Raw genomic sequence first — 8,514 nt, 5'->3', positions numbered from 1 at the left:
TAGTTTTACTTCTTCCTTTCCAATTTGGTTCCTTTCATTTCTTTTCCTTCTCTGATTGCCCTGGCGAGGACTTCCGAAACTATGTTGAATAGTAGCGGCAAGAGCAGACATCCTTGTCTTGATCCTGATCTCAGCAGGAAATCTTTCGGCTTTTCACCATTGAGAATGATGTTAGCTGTGTATTTGTCATATATGGCCTTTATTATGTTGAGGTAAGTTCCCTCTATGCCCACTTTCTGGGAGGTTTTTATCAGAAATGGGTGTTGAATTTTGTCAAAAGTTTTTCTGCATCAATGGAGAGTATCATATGGTTTTTATTCTTCAGTTTGTTAATATGGTGTCTCACATGGATTAATTTGCAGATATTGAAGAATCCTTGCATCCCTGAGATAAATCCCACTTGATCACGGTACACAATCTTTTTAATGTATTGTTGTATTCAGTTTGCTAGTATTTTGCTGAGGATTTTTGCATCGATGTTCATCAGTGATATTGGCCTGTAATTTTCTTTTTTGGTGGTATATTCATCTGGTTTTAGTATCAGGGTGATAGAGGCCTCAGAAAATTAGTTTTGCAGGGTTCCTCCCTCTGCAATTTTTTGGAATAGTTTCAAAAGGTTAGGCATTAGCTCTTCTCTAAACATTTGGTAGAATTCACCTGTGAAGCCATCTGGTCCTGGACTTTTGCTTATTGGAAGTATTTTAACCACAGTTTCGATTTCAGTACTTGTGATTGGCCCATTCATCTTTTCTATTTCGTCTTGGTTTAGTCTTGGAAGATTGTACTTTTCTAAGAATTTGTCCATTTCTTCTACGTTGTCCATTTTATTGGCATATAGTTGCTTGCATTAATTTATTACAATCCTTTGTATTTCTGTGATATCTGTTGCAACTTATTTTTCATTTCTTTTTTTTTTTTTTTTTTTTTTTGCTATTTCTTGGGCCGCTCCCACAGCATATGGAGGTTCCCAGGCTAGGGGTCCAATCGGAGCTGTAGCCACCGGCCTACACCAGAGCCACAGCAATGCGGGATCCGAGCCGCGTCTGCAACCTACACCACAGCTCACGGCAACGCCGGATCGTTAACCCACTGAGCAAGGGCAGGGACCAAACCCGCAACCTCATGGTTCCTAGTCGGATTCGTTAACCACTGCGCCACGACGGGAACTCCTTATTTTTCATTTCTAATTTTTTTTTATTTGTCTTTTTTTTTTTTCTTGATGAGTCTGGGTAATTGGTAATTTTATTTGTCTTTTTTTTTTTCTTGATGAGTCTGGATTATCAATTTGGTTGATCTTTTCAAAGAATCAGCTTTTACTTTCATTGATCTTTTCTGTGGTTTCCTTCATTTCTATTTCATTGATTTCTGCTCTGATCTTTATGATTTCTTTCCTTCTCCTAACTTTGGGTCTTGTCTGTTCTCCTCTCTCTAGGTGTTTTAGGTGTAAAGTTAGGTTTTTTTATTTGATCAGCTTCTTGTTTCATGAGGTAGGCTTGTATTCCTATAAACTTCCCTCTTAGAATTGCTTTTGCTGCATCCCATAGATTTTGGATTGTTGTGTCTTTTTTTGTCATTTGTTTCTAGGTATTTTTTAATTTCCTCTTTGATTTCTTCAGTGATCCTTTGGTTGTGACTAGTGTGTTGTTTAGTTTCCACTTGTTTGTGGGGCTTTTTGCAGTTTTTTTCTTTCTGTTGATTTCCAGTCATATAGCATTGAAGTTGGGAAATATGCTTGATATTATTTTAATTTTCTTAAATTTACTGAGGCTTGATTTGTGGCCCAGAATATGATCTACCCTAGAGAATGTTCCATGTGCACTTGAGAAGAATGTGTATTTTACTCCTTTTGGATGGAATGTTCTATAAACATGTATTAAGTCCATCTGGTCCAATACATCATTTAAAGCCTGTGTTTCCTGGCTAATTGTCTGTCTGGATGATCTGTCCACTGTTGTAAGTGGGGTGTAAAAATCCCCCACTATTATTGCGTTATTATCAATTTCTCCTTTTAAGGTTGTTGGCAATTGCCTTATACATTGAAGTGATCCTATGTTGTGTGCATACATATTTACAGTTGTTATATCCTCTTCTTGGACTCATCCTTTGATCATTATGTAATGTCCTCCTTTGTCTCTTATAATATACTTTAAGGTCTATTTTGTCTAATATGAGTATTGCCACACCAGCCTTCTCTTGATTTCCATTTGCATGGAATATTTTCTTCCATCCTCTCACTTTCAATTTGTTTTGTTTTGTTTTGTTTTGTTTCCTTTTTAGGGACACATCCATGGCATATGGAGGTTCCCAGGCTAGGGGTCAAGTTGGAGCTGGAGCCACTGGCCTACACTACAGCCACAGCAATGCAGCATCTGAGCCACATCTGCAACCTAAACCACAGCTCATGGCAATGCCAGATCCTTAACCCACTGAGCAAGGCCAGGGATCAAACCTGCATCCTCATGGGTGCGAGTCAGATTCGTTTCTGCTGAGCCACGATGGGAAATACTCAACTTTCAATTTATATGTGTCCCTAGAACTGAAATGGGTCTCTTGAAAACAACATACATATGGGTTTTGTTTCTGTATCCATTCAGCCAGTCTGTTTTTTGGTTGGGGCATTTAGTCCATTAACATTTAAGTTAATTATTGATATGTATGTTCTTATTGCCATTTTATTAACTGTTTTGGATTTGGTTTTGTTGGTCTTTTTTATTATCTTCTTCTCTTGTTTTCTGCTCTTGTGTTTTGATGACTATCTTTAGAGTTGTATTTGGACTGCTTTTCTTATTTGTGTCTGTATCTATTGCATATTTTTGGTTTACACGTATCTTGAATTTTGATATGGGAGTCTATATATATACAAGATTAAACATTTTAAGTTGTTGGTCTCTTAATTGCAAGTGCATCTCCAATATCCTGCATTTGTACACTTCTCATGATTTCTGATTTTGGTAGCCTATTTGTGTGTGAATGATTTCCTACCTTTACTATATGTATGCCTTTACCAGAGAGTCCTGTCATTTGTAATATTTTTGTTTCTATTTGTGGTCTTTTCTTTTCCACCTAGAGATGCTCCTTTAGTATTTGTTATAAAGTTGGTGTAATGGTGCTGAATTCTCTTAGCATTTGCTTGTTTGTAAAGCTTTTGATTTCTCCTTCGAATCTGAATGAAAGCCTTGCTGGGTAGAGTAACCTTGGTTGGAGGTTTTTTCCTTACAACACTTTAAGTATATCAGGCCACTATCTTCAGGACTGCAAAGTTTCTACTAAAAAATCTGCCAATTACCTTATCAGGGTTCCCTTGTATGTCATTTCTTTTCCCTAGCTGCTTTCAATAGTTTCTCTGTCTTTAATTTTGGTCAGTTTGATTAATATTTGTCTCAGGATGTTCCTCCTTGGGTTTTTTTTTTTTTCATATGGTATTTGTTATGCTTCCTGGATTTGAGTGACTGATTCCTTTCCCAAGTTAGGGACATTTTCAGCTCTTACCTCTTCAAATATTTTCTCTGGCCTTCTATCTCTTCTCCTTCTGGCACTCCTATAATATGGATGTTGGTGTGTTTAACATTGCCCCAGAGTTCTCTTAGACTATCTTCATTTCTTTTCAATCTTGTTTCTCTTTTTTGTTCCACATCAGTGGTTTTCATTAGTCTGTCTTCCACCTCACTTATTCGTTCTTCTGCCTCCTGTGTTCTGCTGTTCATTGCTTCTAGTGAATTTTTTATTTCAGTTATTTTATTTTTCATCTATGCTTGTTTAATCCTTAAATTTGGTATTTCTTTGCTCAGTGTTTCTTGTAATTTATCAGTCTTTGCCTCTAGTTTATTTCAAAGATCTTGGATCATCTTTACTGTCATCAGTCTAAAGTCTTTTTCATGGAGATTGGTGATCTCCAGATTATTTGGCTACTTTTCTGGGGGGGTTTCTTGCTCGCTTATCTGAGTCATAATTCTCTGCTTTTTCATTTTATATAGATTTCTGGTGTGGTCTCTTTTGCAGACAATAGAGTTGTAGCCTCTCTTGCTTCTGATGTCTATCCCCCTTGTGGCTGAAGTTGGTACAGGGGTTTGCTGTAGGCTTCCTGATGGGAGTGACTGATGCACTGGTAGGTGACGCTGATTCTTATCCCTCTGGTGGGTGGGGCTCTGTCTCTGGGTGAGATTAGAGGCAGCTGTGTGCCTGTGTGGTGATTAGGCAGCCTGTTTGCTGATGCATGGGGCTATATTCCCACCCAGGTTATTGTTTGGCCTGGGGCTTTTCAGCCCTGATGTGTAGGGTCATATTTTTCCAGAATGGCCATGTCTAGAGGGGCACATGCTGATGATTATTCCTGAGAACTTTGCCTCCAATGTCCTTCCCCCACAACTAGCCAGAGTCACCCCATTTCCCAGGAGATCCTCCAAGAACCACAATCAGGTCTGACCCCGATTACTATGGAGTCTCTGCTTTGCCCTGGAACACAGCACCCATGAAAGCCAGTGTGCACCTTTCAAGAATGGAGTTTCTATTTCCCCCAGTCCTGTGGAGCTCCTGCACACAAGCCCCAATGGCCCTCAGTGCCAAATGCTCCAGGGCTCTTTCTTCCAATGCCAGATCCCCAGGCATGGGAACCTGACATGGTGCTCAGAACTCTGATTCCCACAGGTGAGTCTCTGTGACACAGTTACTTTCCAATCTGTCGGCCAACCACCCAATAGGTATGGAGTTGCTTATATGGTGTAATCGCCCCTCCTACCATCTTGATGTGGCCTCCTCTTTGTCTTCTGAAGTAGGATATCTTTTTTGATAGTTTGCAGTCTATTTGGTTGAAGGTTGTTCAGCAGTTGTCATTTTTTTTGCTTTTATGCGAAGATAAGCTCTAGTCCTTCTACTCTGTCATCTTAATCTTAATCCCATCTCAGTGCATTTTTAAAATACAACTTATAATAGAGCAGACCCCTAGAATTATCAGTGTATCTACATTTTTATTAAAATTAAAAATTTTGTCCATAATTTTATTGACCTATACAGTATTTAAAGATAAATGGAAACTCGTTACCAAAAAAAATCTATTTTAAAAATACTGCTGAGAATTCCCTGGTAGTCTAGTGTTTAGGACTCAGCACTTTAACTGCTGCAGCCCAGGTTCAATCCCTGGTCTGGGAACTGAGATCCCACATGAAGACACTGCATGTCACAGCCAAAGAAGAATAATAATAATATTTTTTAAATGTTAAAATGACTTCCAAACCTAAAATGAAATGAAAAGAAGATACATAAATATTTTAGTTAAAAAGCTAACTAGCTTTGTTAAAATATCATTGTGCCTAAATGCACTATTATTTTACCAATCTAGCATGGTTCACACCTTCATCTTTTTTAATTTTTTTTGAAGTCCAGTTGATTTAACATGTTAATTTCTGCTGTAGGGCAAGATGCAGATTTACATATATAAAACAATATATAAACAATTATATATATATAGTTTTTCATATTATTTTCCATTATGGTTTATCACAGGATATTGAATAGAGTTCCCTGTGCTATATCTTGTTGTAGGACCTCGTTGTTTATCCATTCTGTACCTAACAGTTTGCCTCTGCTAATCCCAGCCTTCCAATGCTTCCCTCCCCTACCTGCCCTCTTCCTTAGCAAGCATGAGTCTATTCTCTATACCCTGAGTCTCTTTTTGTCTCATTGATATGTTAAAATGTCCTATTTTAGACTTCACATACAGAGGATATTGTAAGGTATTTGTCTTTCTCCTTCTGACTTGCTTTGCTTAGTATGATAATCTCTAACTGTATTCATGTTGCTTCAAATGGCATTATTTCATTCCTTTTTATGCCTAATATTCTATTTTGTGTGTTCGTATAAACACCATATGTACTTTATACATTCATCTGTTGACGGAATATTTAAATTGTTTCCATGTCTTGGCTATTGTAAAAAGTGCTGCTATGCATATTTTCACATTATACTTTTGTCTGGGTATATGCCCAGGAGTAGGATTGCTGGATCATATGGCAAGTCTATTTTGAGTTTTAGAGGTACCACTATAGTATTTTCCATAATGGCTGCACCAGCTTACTTTCCTATCAAGAATGTAGGAGAGTTCCTTTTTCTCCACACCTTTTCCAGAATTTATTTTTTGTAGATGGATTTTTTTTTAACGATGGCCATTCTGACTGGTATAAGGTGGTACCTCATTGTAGTTTTGATGCTCTGATGATTAGCAATTATGAGCATCTTTCATGTGCTTACTGGCCATCTCATATATTGGTTAATTTGGACAAAATGTTAACCTTTATTTGTCTCAGTTTTCTATAAGTTTTCAACAAAAACACTAGTACTGACCCTCACATGAATATATGAAGAGGACAAGTTATATTATATACATGTTTCTTATATGTGGATCCATAGTTTGTGAAGATCTTTCACTGTTACACATTCAACTCTCAGACACCTGTTGAAAGGGAAGAACTATATGTAACTATTTTTCAGTAGGAATGAATGAAAGGGAAGCCTGTGCCTGAAGAAGGTCAAGGTCCATTGATGGGATCAACAGAGGTCTGCCTCATATCCCCACACAGGATTCTCTGGCTCCAGAACAAGAAGCTCATCCCCGGGATGTGACAGAATGGACACCAAGGACTGGGCAATAGGAATGATCTTTTTGTTACAGACCACAGCTGGCCTCCTGGGGAATTGCTCTCTCCTCTACCATTTTCTCTTCCTTTACCTCACAGGAGGCACATCCAGGTCCACAGATCTGATTCTCAAGCACATGACTTTGGCCAACCTCTTAGTTCTGCTCTCCAAGGGAATCCCTGAAACACTGGCAGCTTTGGGGTCAAAACACTTCCTCGATGATTTTGGATGCAAACTTCTTTTTTACATTCAGAAAGTGAGCAGGGATGTGTCCATTGGCACCACCTGCATCTTGAGTGTCTTTCAGGTGATCATGATCAGTCCCAGGGACTCCAGGTGGGCACAGCTTCAGGGAAAAGCTCCCAGGTACCTGGGCACCTTCAGTATCCTCTGCTGGGTCTTGAACATGATGCTCAGTATTTCGGTCCCTCTTTATACAACTGACAGATTGAACAACACAATTATGACAAAGAATATAGTCATGGCTACTGTTACGCAGTAGTTGATGGCAAAATCAAAGAGACGGTCTATGTGTCATATATATTATTCCGTGACGGTTTCCGTTTGGTGCTGATGGTCTGGACCAGTGGTTCCATGGTTCTTATCATGCACAGGCACAAGCAGCAGGTCCGATACATTCATAGGCACGACCAGTCTGCTAGACCCTCCCCTGAGACCACAGCTACCCAAAGCATCCTTGTCCTGGTGTGCTGCTTTGTTTCTTTATGGACACTTTCCTCTATCTTTCACACTTGTGTGACAGTTTTTAACAATCCCAGTTTCTGGCTGAAGAACACTTCTAAGCTCATTTCTGCCTGTTTCCCAGCTCTAAGTCCCTATATTCTCATGAGCCATGACACCAGAGTATCCAGGTTCTGCTTTGCTTAGAATGGAATACAAAATCCCCCAAAGCCATTGAAATAGGTAAGTCATATGAATATAGATAAGAGTTGTTGGTTATCCATTCATCTTGTTAAATATATATGACATTCAAAAAATATTGACATTACAAGAGAGTGATACATAAGACAAACTGTTTTACTCCTAAATGCGTGTCACCATCCAAAGCAATGATAAGAGGAATGTGATTACTTACCAAGCTCGTAGAGATGCAGTTCCATCTTTACTAATCTTTCTCACAGAGGCGTTCAGAGTCTATGCATTGTCTAAACTGTGGTTCCAGAAACAACCTGGAGACTATGGATAAAACTATTTAGAAATGTGTTGGGAATCCACAGCAGACTGTCCCAAAATAGACCTCAATGGCATATTGATTCCTTTGAATTAAATATACTTAAGAAATGGCCAATGCGACAAGCAAAATAGACCCTCCCCTCTGTCTTCCCTAGAGCGGAAAAAAAATTTCCCAGGTGAAAGCTACCCACCCTCTACCAGGAAGTTGAAAAACCATCTTTATCACTAGAGAGAGGGAATTCAAGGCCAAGAAGCCTGTACAAAAAGATCTTGTTACTTCTTTATTAATTTGTTTCCCAACACTGCTTACTTCTTTTACTAAATAAGCAACCAAACCCAAGTTGCTTTGTGCTGTCAATTCCTCTCAAATACTGTTCCTTGTCTAAAAAGGCTAAGAACTGCCTGATGTGGCTACTTCTCAGGTCCTATTTCTAGAAGACACCTCTGGACACGCACTAAATCCTTTTTCTCCTGTGAATCTGTCTCGGGTCAATTTGATCCTTAGGCCAGCCACAGGAACGCAAGAGAACTAGAGGGGGATATTTACTCCTCCCCAACATTTGGAGAGCCAGCACAGAGATTGGTCAGACCCATTTCCTGCCTCAGGCAGCTACAGATGAGAGATTCTGGGACTTTGACAAAGTCCAGCTGGAAGGAAATTTGTTTGTTTTTGATTTTTAGGGCCACACC

General features: G+C 39.0%; 1 pseudogene; it reads left to right on the top strand.

Moving 5' to 3' along the window:
• The first annotated feature begins 6,619 nt into the window (after positions 1-6,619).
• On the top strand, positions 6,620-7,518 carry LOC110261365 (vomeronasal type-1 receptor 4-like; annotated as a pseudogene).
• Positions 7,519-8,514: the final 996 nt, after the last annotated feature.

Source organism: Sus scrofa, chromosome 6, assembly GCF_054392235.1.
Source record: "Sus scrofa isolate SSC_HxYL_T2T_F1_AM1 chromosome 6, Sscrofa_HxYL_maternal_Yorkshire_Landrace_v2.0, whole genome shotgun sequence".
NCBI classification, from domain to species: Eukaryota; Metazoa; Chordata; class Mammalia; order Artiodactyla; family Suidae; genus Sus; species Sus scrofa.
Note: the sequence above shows the minus strand (reverse complement) of the source record. Positions and strands in the feature narration are given on the sequence as shown.